This window comes from Crinia signifera, chromosome 1 (genome assembly GCF_055691185.1).
Source record: "Crinia signifera chromosome 1, ASM5569118v1, whole genome shotgun sequence".
Lineage (NCBI taxonomy): Eukaryota > Metazoa > Chordata > Amphibia > Anura > Myobatrachidae > Crinia > Crinia signifera.
In genome coordinates this window covers 49,818,942-49,836,905 of record NC_139217.1, presented here as the reverse complement: position 1 = coordinate 49,836,905, position 17,964 = coordinate 49,818,942, and the positions used below count along the sequence as shown (strand labels likewise).

Here is a 17,964-nt window from a genome sequence, read left to right as displayed (position 1 = left end):
CTTTTATAGTTCTTGTCGTCTTTGCTGGGATGGACCTAAAATGTCTGCCTGACGGAAGGGGTTCAAACATGTTGTGGCCACGGTGTAGCTTGTCCGCCAAGATCTTTCCTGCACGCTTATTGACCCTGGCTAGTGGCTAGGTATAGTTCTTGGACAGTGGGGAGCTCCGCCCCAATGATCTTTTCTGCCATCCTCTCCACTCTTTGCAACCTTCGTCTGTCATTCTCGTTTCCTTTCCAAATGAATTAGGCTACACATCTTATTTATTTTTATTTATTTATTAACAGTTTCTTATATAGCGCACACAGATTCCGCAGCGCTTTACAGAGCATAGTTATAATCAAAAACACATAACAAATTACAGTACAAGACAGTTTAGGACAAGTACATGGTTAATATAGATAGTTGCATCAGGGGACAGGACACTGAAGCAATCATCAGGGTGGCAGAGGTTTATATATTCTAAGAAAGGCACATGAGGAGAGAGGGCCCTGCTCGTGAGAGCTTACATTCTAAAGGGGAGGGATAGACAGACAGGGGTGACACAGAAGGTAAAGAAGTGAGCATAAACAGTAGGTAAGGATAAGCGATGGTCAGGTTTTATGCAGGAGGGTGGGAAGATGACAGCTTTGTCTTTGATATTTTAAGTCTAAAAAAGCGCTGGGTCATCCAAGAGTAGACAGCAGAGAGACAGTTAGAGATATGAGTGAGGATAGAGGGAGAGAGATCATGAGAGGAGAGGTAGATTTCACTGTTATCAGCATAGATGTGATAGTGGATGTTGAGTGAGCACATAAGCTCACCCAGAGAGGATGTATAGAGAAAGAGGACACCTACTATCAATGGAAGAGCAGGAGAGGTGAGGTCATTAGAGGTACAGCTGGTCATTTTCCAAACAGACAGTGCAAGTACAAGCTTTAACAGTGATAGTAAAAGTTGTTTGCAAATGTAAAATGCTGATGTTATGGTTGAATTGCCAGATTAAGCAGGCCGGAGTAGTGTGAATGAATTTAACTCACTCAAAGTAGACTTTAGTTTTCTCCGTTGTTGTTTTGTCCTTCAGTTTCACTTCGGTTTAACGCTGGTATAACGCTGTAGTTATGAATCAGTTTTCCCACTTTAATAACGGCCCACTTCAATCTAGGCCCACAGATAAAATCGGCCCACAGCCGTATGCAATGACTACTTAAGTACTCTAACAATGCATGAGTTCCCAATTCCCAATAATTGGAATCCACTCATTTAGTCCCCACCCCCTACAACACATAGCAATAAAAGTGGCTTAGAAAAACAAAACTAGCATTCCAGGATTCTATATATCACCTAGAATAAAAATAAATTCCTCCCTACACACATGCTAGGTACTGTTGTAAAGTACACAGAGGAGATGTTCAGTGCGTTACCTAGAAGTACAAATCAATCCCACACAATAGATGTAATGCTCTGCAGTACAGAGGAGATGTTCAGTGTGTTACCTAGAAGTACAAATCAATCCCACACAATAGATGTAATGCTCTGCAGTACAGAGGAGATGTTCAGTGTGTTACCTAGAAGTACAAATCAATCCCACACAATAGATGTAATGCTCTGCAGTACAGAGGAGATGTTCAGTGTGTTACCTGTTGGTTACCTTACGCGTTAACTACAGTTTTATCCAAGGAAAACGCACCAAAAAGGACTTCATATACCAAAAAAATTCGGAGGGCTGCCGCCTCCCCTAACCCCCGACTTTCCTAGGGACTTTCATTCTCGTTTGCTCCTCCGAACCAAATTGTGATCGAGGAGCAAAGAACAGACTCTACTATGGCAGTGTAGAAGATGAGCAGCAGCTCCTGCGGGATGTTGAATTTCTTGAGTTGCCTCAGGAAGAACAACCGCTGCTGAGCCTTCTTGACAGTTGTAATGATGTTGGGACCCCATTTGAGGTCGCAGGAAATCTTTGTTCCTAGGAATTTGAAGGAGTCGACCCTCGACACTACTCTGTCAGATATTATGAGTGGGTGCATGGCATTTGGTTTCCTTCCACCATCTCCACCGTTTTGAGGGGGTTGAGGTCAAGGTTGTTTCCGCGACACCATTTAGTTAGCCGATCCACCTCCCGTCTGTATGCCAACTTGTTTCCATCCATGACTAGGCCGATAACCGTTGTGTCGTCTGCAAATTTTATAATTTATACTGACTGTTCTGCTGAGGTGCAGTTGTTTGTGTAGAGGGAGATAAGCAGGGGGGAGAGGACACATCCTTGAGGGGCACCGGTGCTAATTGTGCATGTGTTTGACATGAATGCGCCTGCTTTCACCGCCTGTTTCCTTTCAGTCAGGAAGTCAGTGATCCAGGAGCATGTAGGTTCTGGGACTCCTAGTGAATGGAGTTTTGGCTCCAGGATGTGAGGGATGATAGTGTTGAATGCCGAGCTGAAATCAACAAATAGTATCCTTGCATAGGTGCCTGGACTGTCCAGGTGCTGTAGAATGTGGTGCAGCCCTAGGTTGACTGCATCCTCGACACTTCTGTTTGCTCGGTAGGCAAACTGCAGGGGGTCGAGGTGAGCATTTGTCACAACTCTCAGGTGGTTCAGCACCATACGTTCAAGCACTTTCATGACCACCGATGTTAGTGCAATCGGCCTGTAGTCATTGAGGTCTTTCGCAGTTGAACCCATCCTTATCTTAAATGTACATCTGGTCCACTACCTTAGCCAGCCGCCAGATGAGCTGACGTCAGTCAACGTCGCTCTACTACTGGTATCCCAGGAGGCTCGATCATCGGCATTTGGCGAGAATGCAGAGAATGGTAGTAAGGCCGTAAGTCTTTTGCCTTTACCAAGGTGTCTATAGGGCTTGTAACGTCTGCAGTTAGGAGGTGTCAGGTATTTTGAGAGTGGGGCCTTTCCAAATGTATTAGGCTACGCATCTTACGCGTTAACTACAGTTAAATCCAAGGAAAACGCACCAAAAAGGACTTCATATACCAAAAAAATTTGGAGGGCTGCCGCCCCCCTAACCCCCGACTTTCCTAGGGGGGGTGGGGCAGAGCCCCCCCAGACCCCCCGTCCCGGGTTCACCCATTGGAAAGTTGGTCACTCTATGGCATACAGGGAGGCATTATTCTCCCTCTCCTCCTCTCCCTGGTGACAGCAGTAACGTGAAGCCCCCCTGACAGGACACCCCCAGGACGGGACACCCCCTGGACTGGACACTATAGGCTCCGGACTGCAGATTTTGATGTCCGGTGTCTTGTCTGTGTCCGGTTTTTACCCATACCCTAGAAAATCATAGAATCTGATACATATGGATGACTGGCGGTCAGCATATATTACCGATGGGTCAAGTTACGCATACTTTCCCTTCCCCCAAACCTAACCCTCCCTTACAACAGCATAAAGCCCTATACACACAAGGCAATATTATTCACAGTATCACTCAGAAAGGGAGAGGAGGGAGTCCTCATTAATGACAGCCATGCTGCAAACCCCCCCCCCCCCCCCCACACACACACACACTCACACATTGGCAAGTGTGAATGCACTATCGGCGTTGGCAGGACTCGTTTAGTGTGTATGGGGCTTGACTCCTCCCCTCGTTGCCTGATCATAACCCTCCCTGCTAGTGACAAAATCTAACCCCTGTACCCCACCACCTACACCTAACCACCCTGCATCCTAACCCCCCTTTCTAAGTGCGTAACCCTCTCTCCCCACAACCTAACCCTAACCTTCCCCTCCTCACAGCCTAACCCTAAGCTTTCCCTCCCCACAGCCTAACCATAACATTTCCCTCCCCACAGCCTAACCCTCCCTCCCCACAGCCTAACCCTAACCTTTCCCTCCCTGCAACTAAACCCTACCCCTCCCCACAGCCTAACCCTAACCTTTCCCTCCCCACAGCCTAACCACAACCTTTCCCTCACCACAGCCTAACCCTCCCTCCCCGCAGCCTAATCCTTACCTTTCCCTACCTGCAACTAAACCTTACCCCTCCCTCCCCACAGCCTAACCCTAACCTTCCCCTCCCCACAACCTAACCCTACCCCTCATTCCATGCAACCAAACCTTAACCTTCCCCTCCCCGCAGCCTAACCCTAACCTTCCCCTCCAGGCAGCCTAACCCTAACCTTCCCCTCCTCACAGCTTAACCCTAACCTTCCCCTCCCTGCAGCCTATCCCTAACCTTCCCCTCCCCGCAGCCTAACCCTAACCTTCCCCTCCCCGCAGCCTAACCCTAACCTTCCCCTCCCTGCAGCCTAACCCTAACCTTCCCATCCCCGCAGACTAACCCTAACCTTCCCCTCCCCGCAGCCTAACCCTAACCTTCCCCTCCTCGCAGCCTAACCCTAACCTTCCCCTCCCCACAGCCTAACACTAACCTTGCCCTCCCCACAGCCTAACCCTAACCTTCCCCTCCTCGCAGCCTAACCCTAACCTTCCCCTCCTCGCAGCCTAACCCTAACCTTCCCCTCCTCGCAGCCTAACCCTAACCTTCCCCTCCCCGCAGCCTAACCCTAACCTTTCCCTCCCTGCAACCAAAACCTACCCCTCCCTCCCCTAGCCTAACCCTAACCTTCCCCTCCACACAGCCTAACCCTAACCTTTCCCTCGCTGCAACCAAACCTTAACCTTCCCCTCCCCACAGCCTAATCCTAACCCGCCCTCCCCACAGCCTAACCCTAACCTTTCCCTCCCCGCAGCCTGACCCTAACCTTCCCCTCCCCGCAGCCTAACCCTAACCTTCACCTCCCCGCAGCCTTACCCTAACCTTCACCTCCCCGCAGCCTAACCCTAACCTTTCCCTCCCTGCAACCAAAACCTACCCCTCCCTCCCCATAGCCTAACCCTAACCTTCCCCTCCCCGCAGCCTAACCCTAACCTTTCCCTCGCTGCAACCAAACCTTAACCTTCCCCTCCCCGCAGCCTAATCCTAACCCGCCCTCCCCGCAGCCTAACCTTAACCTTCCCCTCCCCGCAGCCTAACCCTAACCTTTCCCTCCCCGCAGCCTCACCCTAACCTTCCCCTCCCCGCAGCCTCACCCTAACCTTCCCCTCCTCGCAGCCTAACCCTAAGTCCCCCTACTAGCCTAAAACTAACCCTCCCTTTCCTCGGCTGATTGTGATGTCAGCAGTATTCTAGGGTTGGCATCCTGACTCTTTTGACTTTCTGGCGCCGGTCTTCTGAAGGCTGCCGGGATGGCCGCGTCGGTACACTGAATGCCGACATCCCGACCACCAGGATGCTGATTAGATTCTACTTATCATTTATAGAGCAGCTTCTAGGAAATAATATCTACAATCTGATTGGGTGCTACTGGCAACATCTCTACTTCTACAATTTGCACTTTAGTAAATCTATATGCCTATATTCCAGTATATGATCCACCTCCTTAGGAAACGTTTAGTAACACTTTCAATTGATGTGAGAACGATCTGAGATACTTTATTTTATGCCTCTTTTATAGCAACTGGTTCCTAAACGTACAATAAACGCAACAAATCTGTAATGGGAAGAATGTAAGAAAATCCAATGTTTCACCGTCTGCTGTTGCATTTGGATCATAGCGTGTGAGTGAGGCCATCCTGCGACAAAATCCATCGGCTTTTTTAATCGCTGGCCGTTTGCAAGGTGATTGACAGGAAGCTGGCATTTGGGGGTTGTAAACAGCCGTTTTCTGTTAGTGTCAGGGTAAACACAGGCGTTCCCAGGTGTTTCCAGGGAGTGTGTGTGTGTGACGTCAGCTCCGGCCTCGATCAGCCTGATTCTATATCACCGGCCGAGTAGGTTCTGGGCTGTGCACAGACTGCACACAGTGGAAAAATTGTTTGATGGTGAGTGGGTTGCGAATAAATTTGCAGCTATTCGCCATCTTGCTGTCACTCTGGCGAGGTGGCTATCTGATCGCAGTGCTGTGCAAAATAGTAGAGAAGCGAGGTCTGCATAACCCCCATAGTCAGGTGACCTTCCTTTTTCTCTACTTTTCTCAGTAGTAATGCTTTTCCTTAATGCAGAGTCTCATGAAGATGTTTATCTAGTCCTCTCAACGGCGTAACTATAGCACCGCAGCCACCGTGGGGGGGGGCGCTGTGCACGTGGGGGCGCCGGGGGCTGCGGTGCTATAGTTACACACCCCCCCCCCAATCACCCGCAGACTTACCTATCTCGCTGGTCCCGGCGGCTCCGTTCTTCTGCTGAGGACCACCACAAAATGGCCGCCCCCATATAGCACACAGTTCTCTGAAACTGTCTGCTGTATGGGGGCGGCCATTTTGTGGTGGTCCTCAGCAGAAGAAGAACGGAGCCGCCGGGACCAGCGCGATAGGTAAGTCTGCGGGGGATTTGGGGGGGGGGTTTGCATGGGCGGCGGGGGATTGGGGGTGCTTGGCGGGGCGGGGGGGGGGGGGCGCCCAAAACTTAGTTACGCCACTGAGTCCTCTATTACTAAATATTTAAGTGTCATTGTAAGTTACACATTTAAAGTTGTAAGTCAACAATAGGCAACATGTCACCCGGATAATATCAAAGAATGTGGTAAATGTGAATTTTCTTTTATTCTTAAACATTATGGGCGCATTTATCAAGGATCAGATTTAAAATGTGATCAATGCGATCCTATCGGTGGGATGTATCATCCCCCAAGCACAGGGACAGGGTATCTAAAAGAAGAGGTGATTCTCCCCCCCTGCAGCTACGTCCAAGAGGTGATTCTCTCCCCCTGCAGCTACATCCAAGAGGTGATTCTCTCCCTCTGCAGCTACGTCCAAGAGGTGATTCTCTCCCTCTGCAGCTACGTCCAAGAGGTGATTCTCTCCCCCTGCAGCTACGTCCAAGAGGTGATTCTCTCCCTTTGCAGCTACGTCCAAGAGGTGATTCTCTCCCTCTGCGTCTATGTCCAAGAAGTGATTCTCTCAGGGCCGGCGCCACCACTAGGCAGCTCTAGGCATTTGCCTAGGGCGCCGGCACCTGGAGGGCGGCAGTTCGCCCCTCACCCCCTGCACTGTGGTACCTGCGTAAAAAAAACTTCTGTCCCCGGCGTCCCTGCTGAGTGCTGGTGTAGGGGTGTCCGTGCCGCCGGGGGAGCCTGCGGCGCTGTTATCGTGTATACGCTTGTCGCGCCCGGCGGGGTCCCTACAGAGCATAGAAAATAACGCCGCGCGCATAGCGCTAGTTATTTTCTATGCACTGTAGGGACCCCGCCGGGCGCGACAAGCGTATACACGATAACAGCGCCGCAGGCTCCCCCGGCGGCACGGACACCCCTACACCAGCACTCAGCAGGGACGCCGGGGACAGAAGTTTTTTTTACGCAGGTACCAACCAAGACCCCCCCAGACCCGACCCCCCCCCCCCGCCCGGCACCGGGGCGCCCCCACCCCGACTCGCCTGGGGCGCTCCGGTGCCTTGCACCGGCCCTGGATTCTCTCCCCCTGCAGCTATGTCCAAGAGGTGATTCTCTCCCTCTGCAGCTACGTCCAAGAGGTGATTCTCTCCCTCTGCAGCTACGTCCAAGAGGTGATTCTCTCCCCCTGCAGCTACGTCCAAGAGGTGATTCTCTCCCCCTGCAGCTACGTCCAAGAGGTGATTCTCTCCCTTTGCAGCTACGTCCAAGAGGTGATTCTCTCCCTCTGCGTCTATGTCCAAGAAGTGATTCTCTCCCCCTGCAGCTATGTCCAAGAGGTGATTCTCTCCCTCTGCAGCTACGTCCAAGAGGTGATTCTCTCCCTCTGCAGCTACGTCCAAGAGGTGATTCTCTCCCCCTGCAGCTACGTCCATGAGGTGATTCTCTCCCTCTGCGTCTATGTCCAAGAAGTGATTCTCTCCCCCTGCAGCTACGTCCAAGAGGTGATTCTCTCCCTCTGCAGCTACGTCCAAGAGGTGATTCTCTCCCTCTGCGTCTATGTCCAAGAAGTGATTCTCTCCCCCTGCAGCTATGTCCAAGAGGTGATTCTCTCCCCCTGCAGCTACGTCCAAGAGGTGATTCTCTCCCTCTGCAGCTACGTCCAAGAGGTGATTCTCTCCCTCTGCAGCTACGTCCAAGAGGTGATTCTCTCCCCCTGCCGCTACGTCCAAGAGGTGATTCTCTCCCCCTGCAGCTACGTCCAAGAGGTGATTCTCTCCCTCTGTGTCTATGTCCAAGAGGTGATTCTCTCCCTCTGCAGCTACGTCCATGAGGTGATTCTCTCCCCCTGCAGCTACGTCCAAGAGGTGATTCTCTCCCCCTGCAGCTACGTCCAAGAGGTGATTCTCTCCCCCTGCAGCTACGTCCAAGAGGTGATTCTCTCCCCCTGCAGCTACGTCCAAGAGGTGATTCTCTCCCTCTGTGTCTATGTCCAAGAGGTGATTCTCTCCCCCTGCAGCTACGTCCAAGAGGTGATTCTCTCCCTCTGCAGCTACGTCCAAGAGGTGATTCTCTCCCCTTGCAGCTAAGTCCAAGAGGTGATTCTCTCCCTCTGTAGCTAAGGCCAAGTGGTGATTCTCTATCTCTGTAACTATGTCCAAGTGGTGATTCTCTATCTCTGTAGCTACGGTCAAGTGGTGATTCTCTATCTCTGTAGCTATGTCCAAGTGGTGATTCTCTATCTCTGTAGCTATGTCCAAGTGGTGATTCTCTATTTTTGTAGCTATGGCCAAGAGGTGATTGCTAATCCCAAAAGAAATTGCTAGAACAGAATAACAGCTCAGATCACTAATACAAACAGCTGGAACAATACAAAGCAAGTATGTTATCTAAATGCTGGATGAAGGTCCCCACTGTAGCTTCTAGTGACTCAAAATGAATCCTACGCATCTTGTGCTTAATTTTTGGAAACATGAAGAATTCACAGGGGGCCAGGTCTGGATTTTCTGGCAGATGACCAAACTCCTGGATGCATTCCACCAATCCACCACTTTGCTGGATGTGTGGGCACGTGCATTGCCCTGATGGAGAAGGGCTCCATGGACACAAGTTTTTTGATGGCTCCTCAAATGGCTTTCAGCACTTGTGGCAGGCATTGACTGGCATAGCCAGTGATTATCCGCTACTACATTCCACTGGGCCTACTGACCTACAGCAATAGGAAATATGAACAGGTGCCATATTACTGTATTTGGACCAGCATGCATGGATATTGCCAAAAATGATTATGAGCGACACAGAGAGGCAGAGGGGCAAACCTTTCACCCCTTTCCTAAATCAGCAACCAGGGCAGAAGTCCCCCTAGCATTAGTACATACAGATGTATGTGGTCTGGTGGAAGAACGGAGGGTACAGATACTTTCTAACTATTTTGTGGCTGACACATGACTGAAGCATGTTTAATTCTTTAAAGCACAGCGCAAAGTATTACATAATATTGCAAATCACAAAAGATTACTAGAAGCTCAAACTGGTCAGAAGATAAGTGTTGAGATCAGACAGTGGCGGAGAATATGGAAATAGTAGCATAGCAACATGTCTAAGGAAGTATAAAAAATTGAGCATCTATTAAGAAATGTGTACACGCCAGAACATAATGTGAGTTTATGCCAACCGTGCAATCATGGCAAGAGCAAGATCTATGCGCAGATGCAGTGCCAAGACACCACAAGGGACAACTCCACCACTAGAGCGTAGTCTGGAACTAAGCCGAGCATCAATCATCTCAGACTATGTGGACGCAAAGCATGTGCTCATACCAGTGGTTTAGAACGATAGGGCTTTCTGCATGACACATTTTTGTGTAATGTCCAGATGAGTAACTATCACATCCCTGAATGCATACTATACCTTGCTTTGTTACAGAATGGCACACAGACCTTCTCTATGCATTGTAATAAGGCCCTGAGATGTAGACTCTACACATAGTTGAGGCAGAAGATAGATCAGGAAGATAAGAGAATAAGTCATGGTGGTACAGTAGGAGCAAGTTTCATCTTTGCTCCTTTGGCCATGGCTAGCCATGGCCAGCCATGGCTATTCTATTGTTCTCAGCTGCAATACGTATTGTATTGCAGCTGAGAACAATAGAATAGCCATGGCTAGCCATGGCTAGCCACGCCCAAAGGAGCAAAGATGAAACTTGCTCCTACTGTATATATGGCACACATTGGGTACACCGATCTTCTGGTCCAAGGATCTCATTCTAGTCCACGTGGATTTAACGCTGCAAGCCGCACAGCCGCCTGCCCCCCTCTTGTGCATCGAGTTCCCCGCCGACCATCAAATGATTTGGAACATACACGCAAAACTAAGACACTCTCTGGTGCATTAGCTTTGAATGTTCCCTGTACAAGAACAGGGCGGACAGTCCGGTGAAGTCAGCTGCCCGCCCCGGCAGCTGCGTCACTACCTAATTTCCATGGGAATGCACCGCCTATTTCATGGAAACTAGCAGTTCGCCATGCCTGCTCGCAACCAATGTATGCACATGTGCAGAAATGCACATTAGCAAAACATTGCCCCCCCCCCCCCCCGTGAGAATGCACGGGGGGAGAGATTGATACAGAATAAGACCCCAAATATCAGTTAGGAAAAGTTCAGGAGGAATAGCTCTGTAAGCAGAATAGTATAGTATATAAAGGGAGTGTCTCCTTTATTTAACTTGGATTTGACTAGTTGAGGTTACACACCTAGCGAGGAGCGTTCTGAGTGATGCTAGATCGCTCAGATAGCTCAGCACTGCAGGTGCGCAAGTGCCGCTGAGCTGTATGTCAGGGCTAGTTTTATCTATGGTGCTGGATATTGATCGCTTGGACGATAGAGACACACGGGGCCGCGCATCACTATGCAAGAGATCCATGCATGTATCCAGAGGCAGAACTCTGGAAGGCAATGGAGTCATCTGCCCCAAGGGGGCACCTCTCCTCCCCTGCAACTTTGAATCAGTTAATTGAAAGTCATTGATATCACTTCTGTTGCTAACTTACCCTCCTAGCAGGACCATAGATGTCAGTTTTTTTATTTTAAACATAAAATACATACACACACACACACACACACACACACACATGCATACATAAATTTATATAAGGTGGTGTGTGTGTGTGTGTGTTGGGGGGGGGTCAACTAAATGTATCTTGCCTCCGGGCAACTGGGAGGAACTTACGCCACTGCATGTACCTGTGCTTGGCAGGGCCTGCTTAACGGTTCCAGGGGTCCTGGGCTAATACACATGTAGCACCCCTTGTAATGCTGCTAAACACACGCCCTTTATAATGCCCATGTGCATGTAATGAAGGTTATACACCTGGCAGGTAGGATCTAATGCTTGTGGCGTTGGAAGGAGACTTTGGCTTTAGGCTGCCCAGCTGGTGCTGTGGCACAATGTACATAAAGTAATGGTTCCATCAGTAACATTGGCACAGCCATCTGGCAGGCACCTTAGGAACTTTACCCCCTACAGCCCATCGGGATGAGTGGCAACTAAGAAGCATGGAATAAATAAATTTGCCCTTCATTTTATTCTTCGGGTATCATCTGCAAGGTCCCCCCCCCCCCAGTCCTGGTGCCCTAGGCAATAGCCGAATCAGCCTATTGGTTAATTAGGCACAGGTGCTTAGCATTTTTGATTGACTGTTGACTCTGGGCCTCAAATTAGTGGGGACGGCTCCTCCACAGATGACTGAAGATGTGAAAGACCTATTGAAGAACGTTCACATAGGAGTTGAGTATTATTGTTTAGATTATATTCGCCGATTGGCATAGAACAATCGGTAACAATGGGCGACAAAGGATTACAGGACTTAAAGATAAAAGTACAGCAGCATGTGTGTATGTCTGACCTGCTGACCGTGCCATAGGTTGGCTGATGCGCGCATCATCTAGTACGCTGGACTATTGACATTCATCTCAACATGAGATATATGTGTTTAGATATAGTAGTTCACTGAGAGACCAGTGGCGCCCATACTTTATCTCAGATGTGTGTAGCAGTTTGTGGTGACCTTATTAGTGTGACAAACTTAATCTTTATTTTAGGTTTCAATTTACAATGACCAAATCCCCAAATTTGGGGTCCAGAAAGCTGTGAGGAACTTCTAATGCATGAGTATACCAACATACTGGTGCCAATTCAGACCCACTAATAGAGGGACGAATGTTCGGCCCCTTCCCCCATTTGGTGGGGCGACAGCTGGCGCTTACCTGTTTGCTAGGATGCAAGTATATGTAGCCTAGCGAACAGATCTGAATAAGGCCCATTGTTTGTGCTGCTAAGGCAGGGGTGGCCAAACCCGTCCTCAAGATCTACCAAAAGTTCATGTATATCAGGCAACCTGTGGATCTATAGTAGGAATGAATGCAGCAGGTTTGAATATGTGACAGTCAGTAATGATACAGCTGTGCACCAGGTAGGGGATCAGGGTCATGTGACAGTTAGTAATGAGTACAGCTGTGCATCAACTAGGTGATTGGGAAAACGTGGACCGTTGTTAGATCTTGAAGACCGGTTTGGCCACTACTGGGCTAAGGGAATAAGAAATTATACCACAGCCTCCAGTGGAATAAAGTTATTGTGAGGTCTGGGCCAAAAAAGCCACCTCATGAGTATGGGATAATTTTTACCCACATCCTGACATTTGTAAAGGCATCGTCTCCATTTGTGAGGCCAAAGTTAGCAGAGGTAGGGACATTTATCATGTAGGCATCTCCACTATTTTACGTAATTTGCAGCAAGTTCATTCAATTTATTTTCCAAAATTGTAATATAATTAACACCCTCATCTTCAATATTCTCCTTAATGATTGGAGGAAGTCTTTAAAAAAAAAAAGGTTTGTGAGAGCTCAAAGAAACCAAGCACTTCAGCTACAAAAGGAGCAGTATGGTCGCTGAAGTGCTTGGTTTGTTAAATTGTACATATTCTTTTTATTAGCCAACATAAAAGTGGGTGGGAGGGCTCAATGTCAATTCCATATTGCACCACATGTCTTTTCATAATGGCCTATATTTTGGTGGGACATTGGCGCAGTCTTTGCATTACTAATTTGCAACACATTTTAAACCTACTGTATATACATGTTGTGTGTTTGTGCTGTTGCTTTGTTTAGTCATTCAGCCTTTGGCCAATATTGCTGCGAGCTGCGAGGTGGTCAAAATTGAGTGGAGATTAATGGGAATTACAATACAGTGGTCTGTGCACATTTCTAATATTAAATGGTTGTGGATTAATACTGGCAGTACTTGGCTGTATGCATGGGCTTGTCTTCGGTATCATTGCATACACAGATATTATTATGTCCTTCATAGAATTTGTCACCTTCCACCTTATTTGGAATGACATAGTATACTATACCTTATATATAGTTTACACCAACATTATTTAAAATATCCTAGTTTGCCGTCTACAAAAATGCTTAAATGCTTTTTGTTAACAGGTACCATGATCTCCTGACTTTCACAATTGACCGGATTGGACAGATTGACCAGAGGCTTTTGATCACTGTTGTTGTGTATCATCTGATCCCCGAGATGAATCTGATGATGAATGTAACACAGTAAGTACACATTTACAACACAGCTAACAAGTACTGGTATAGCAAATGTTTACACATCATTAACATAGCAGGCGGCATTACATTTAATTAGATATATTCGCACTGACCCCCTACGTTTTGATTTTGGCTTTAAATTATCATTGTGTTTTGGTTTTGGCAAAACCACCCTCAAGTGGTTTGGTTAGGATTTGGTTTTGATTACCTTAAATCAATATTAAAAAAACAATCATTTAAAATTATTAAAGGAAAAAAACATTGATGAAACAGCTAAAATCATGTAATTTGTACTATTTACAATAAATCCAAAGCTTGCTTTTTAAATCTGAGTTTTGAACTGACACAGGACCAAAATAAATGTCTCCCCCCCCCTAACTGTGGCCTTACCTTACTGACAAGTAGAGCCCGACACTGGTTTTAAAAGTACAGGGGGGACCAGTACGTCCCCCCCTTGTATATTTGGAACCAGAACTGGCCAAAGACCCCCTTTCCTGGTTCTTTAAATACAGGGGAACCTACGTCTTTTTTTCCCATGTATGTTTGGAACCAGCACCGGCTCAAAGAACCCAGGGCTGGTTATGCTTAGGAGGGGTACCCCACGCCCAGGGGCATAATTAGATATTTGTAGGCCCCATAGAAAAGGTTTGTAAGGGCCCCCTATTTAGCAACTGATGGTGACAAATTTATGTAAAACATATTACTTAGACAGTAAAGATGGGCCCACTTCAGCTCTGGGCCCCATAACAGCTGCACCCCTTGCTCCTATTGGTGGTTACACCCTTGCCCATGCCATTGTTTTTTAAATGTTTAACTCATTATCTTACTTTTTACATACAAGCACTGGACGGGTCTGACTGGTCTGTGCATGCTTCTACAAGCTTGGCAGCCATAAACACTTCTATGTAACAAGGGCAGTTTGAGCATGAATTAACAGCAGAGTTTCAGATACGAATGATAGTACATTTCCAGGTTGACTGGTGCCTGTGGAAAGTCCTGCCTACTTTTGCAGATGTTCTATTGATTCGCACATGTGTGTTCTGCTATGATTTTCATTCGTATTTGCTCAAACTGCTGATTTTTGTGCTTAGTAAATGACTGAGATCCAGTCTTAAAGAAAACCCTTCAATCTCGTATGGACTCGGAGACACGCGAATGATTGTAAATTTACCCCTAAATGATTGGGGTTTTCCTGTGTTTCGTGTTTTGGGGCTGTTAAAACAGAAATGAACGAATCAATAGATCTATGCTTTTTACACCGTGTTTTCTTAAATACTGTTATTATTGCTGCAGTCGGCGTTAGCTTGTTGCACAAGGTACTAGCCACAGCGTATGAGGCCTACCCTTTGCGCTAAGCAGCAGGTGTTTATCAGAAGCAGCAACCATTTTGTCAACTATGACTTGCATAAAAACATTATAAAATGGCTGAAGATTTAGAACAGTGCTGAAAAAGTGATTTCTTATAGAAAATTGTTTTGATTTATAAGTTTTAAGAATGCAATATTGATAGAACAGAAGACGAGGCAGACAGTCAGTCGGCACAGATTTGTCAACAGTAATGGGAACTAACCAGATAACAGGGTACACATGCGTAGACTTCAAGGCCTTCAGGTTTAGGAGGACTCAAAATCTCTCTGCCTAGTAACCGTAAATTATTAAAATATCATTAATTCAATACTGACTTATCGGGTGACATTTAATAGAATCCGATTTTTTCCGCACTTTCAAATTCGCCCATTATCGCACTTTTTTAAATCACATTTTTTGCAGCGAATTCGCATATGTATTGAGGTGCGTATTCCAGGGAAAAAAGTGCGATTTAGTGCGATAATTTGAGGTATGAAAATGTGCAAATTTGAGGTAATGTACGAATTTGTGTTTATAAAAAAAAATGGCGTGAGGTCCCTCCTCTTGAGCATAACCAGCCCCGGGCTCATTGAGCCAGACCTGGTTCCAAAAATACAGGGGACAAAAAGCATAGGGGTCCCCCGTATTTCTGAAACCAGCCCTGGACTCTTGGACCGGTCCTGGTTCCAAAAATCTGGGGGGGGGGGGGTGGGATCTGGGGATCTGGTTTTTAGACACATTTTCCTGATTAAATATGCGAATTGTATACTTTTCAATGGGAAAACATCTGGATGTGAGTTCCGGCGCGACTAAAAATCGCACTTTCAGAATGTGCGATTTCGCGGCAAAATTGCAGTTTTTTTTTCTTCAGTTTTTCGCATCTCATTAAATATGCAAATTCGGAAAAAAGTGCGAATTCAGACGTTTGTGGTGAAAAAAATCGCAAAAATCACATTTTCGCATCTCATTAAATGTCACCCATCCAATCGCATTTCAGCCCATATGAATAATGGAGTATCTGAACTGAACAAAGTATAAATATTGGGCATAAAAAGGGAGTGATTAGGCAGTTGAGGAAGAACAGGCAAGCACGGGGGGCTGGAGGTAATTATGAATGAGGTTTAATGGCTGATCACTGTCCTTGATAGGTTTCCATTTTGATTTGATTTTGAATTATTGTATTACAGTAGCTAATCAATTTTATGTTTCTTGTGTTAGTCTGCATTTGCAAATACCTGTAATTAAGCTATCTTGCAAGTAAAGCATTATTATACATTTTTTACAAGTTTGTGTTGGCGTGCAATTATTTCAGCGTTTGCCATTATATTTAAGGGTTATAAAGTAAATATATATAACTAGGCGTTATCAGGGCTGAAGGATGTCTGAGACATCACCAAAGAATGCCATGGGTTGGAACAATTTGCTGGTCATAAATTCTCCTCAGTGTGCACAATGTTTATATCAGTGTTTTAGTTACAGGTGTGTTCACAGCTCTTATATAGTAACAATGTACTTGCCATGTGTTCATTCATATTTATTAAAAGTGTGATGCTTGCATACCTCCCAACTTTTGAGTGAGCTGAGGAGGGACAGTGCACGCGCCAAAATTTTGGGGCATGGCCTAGTAGGAAGGGGGCATGGCCTATACTTGCGACTCTAATGTGAGGCCACGCCTCTGTTTTTGCCACTTTGGGGGCATGCCCAGCAGCTCTGTGAGCTGCTGGCTATGCCCCCAGCCCCTCTGGCTGCAGGATTAGACAGTGTCACTCTGTCACTGCCTGCCCTGGGCGGGATGCAGGAACGTCCCCAAAAACTGGGATGTTCCTGCAAAAAGTAGGACAGTTGGGAGGTATGCACTTTTGATCCCTAAGTTTCTGAATAACAGCAAAAGTGAATCTACATGAGAAACGCGAATTAGCATTTCAGACCACTGTCCCATATTCATTTCAATGAGGCTGCGCTGGCCCCCATAAAAAACATTGTTTGGCCGCATTGGTTAATGCCACCTTTAGATTTGTGCCCTGGGAGGCATTTGTGCCCTGGGAGGACAATACATAGGACCACGCAAAACCATTGGTTAAACAGTGTTATTGGTGCTGATGAAAGTTTTATGAAACATTGATGGTTGATGGCTATCCCTACACAGAGGCATCCAATTCCACATAGGGCCCAAGGGGTTGTTTTAAAGTCCCATATGCTTGCTTGTCCTAGGGACCAACAATGGTTTTCACTCCTAGAATATAAAGAAGCTAGTACAGATGGAATGTAGCAGTCAGAGACACAGAATTACTTGTCTAGAACTCATGGCACAAAATATTTTGGGGGAGATTAATTAAGACTTCCAAAGCGAACAAGTGGGGGTGTTGGCCATAGAAACCAATCGCATACCTCCTAACCTTGCCATGTGGGGAATAGACACCTGCCGCACAAGAGTGGGTGGACCTGGCCTCTTCTGGTAAGGTGAAACCTCCCACCACGACCCCTGTTTTCAACATTTTGTGGGCATTACTCTGGCTCCCCTCCTTACACTATTCAGTGATCGGCATACTTTCCTACCCTCCTGGAATGGCCAGGAGGGTCCCGAAAATCGGGTCCCCATCCCGCCCACCCCCCGGAAAGGCGGGCAAGCCTCCCTCTGCCACTCAAACACTGGCATTAGCGGCTCTTTGGGGAGGGGGCAGGACTAAAATTATGCAAATCGCATCATTTAGTACAACCCCCTCCCCGAAGAGCTGCAAATCACAGCATTTCCAGGAATGGGGGTGGGGCTTAATGACGGCAAGCCCCCCTCCCCCCAAAATGCTGCAGAGAGTCTCCCTTGCGGGCTTTTCCTGGAGACGAGACACTTAAGGTAGGCAAGTATGAGTATGAGTCAATATTGTGAGCTATTTTAGGTTGTGTTAGTATTTTATGCTGAATAACCAGGTCAGGGATGTTGGTCAGTTTGTTTCACACATGAAATCCGCACTCAGCACTAATCCCAGCCTTTAATATCATGTATTATAAATGTGACTACTGTGGTAATAGGTGCACTGTGCTTGTTAAGCCTGGAAAAACCATGCACTTGGAGCATAGGAAATGTGCGGTTAATGTATAATTACTCGTTATGGGGGAGAAGCGATATCAGTGCTGTTATCTGCGCTGCTTCCCCATCATAGGAAAACATAGGGGTGTTTCCAATTG

At 47.1% G+C, this 17,964-nt stretch overlaps 1 long non-coding RNA gene across 1 annotated transcript in view; it reads left to right on the top strand.

Moving 5' to 3' along the window:
* The window catches only part of LOC146011477 (uncharacterized), a 150,396-nt gene that overhangs the window by 3,566 nt on the left and 128,866 nt on the right, over positions 1 to 17,964 (top strand). The window contains exon 2 of the long non-coding RNA XR_014444947.1: positions 13,321 to 13,440. This is a non-coding gene — a long non-coding RNA (uncharacterized LOC146011477). The remainder of the gene's footprint in view (positions 1 to 13,320; positions 13,441 to 17,964) is intronic.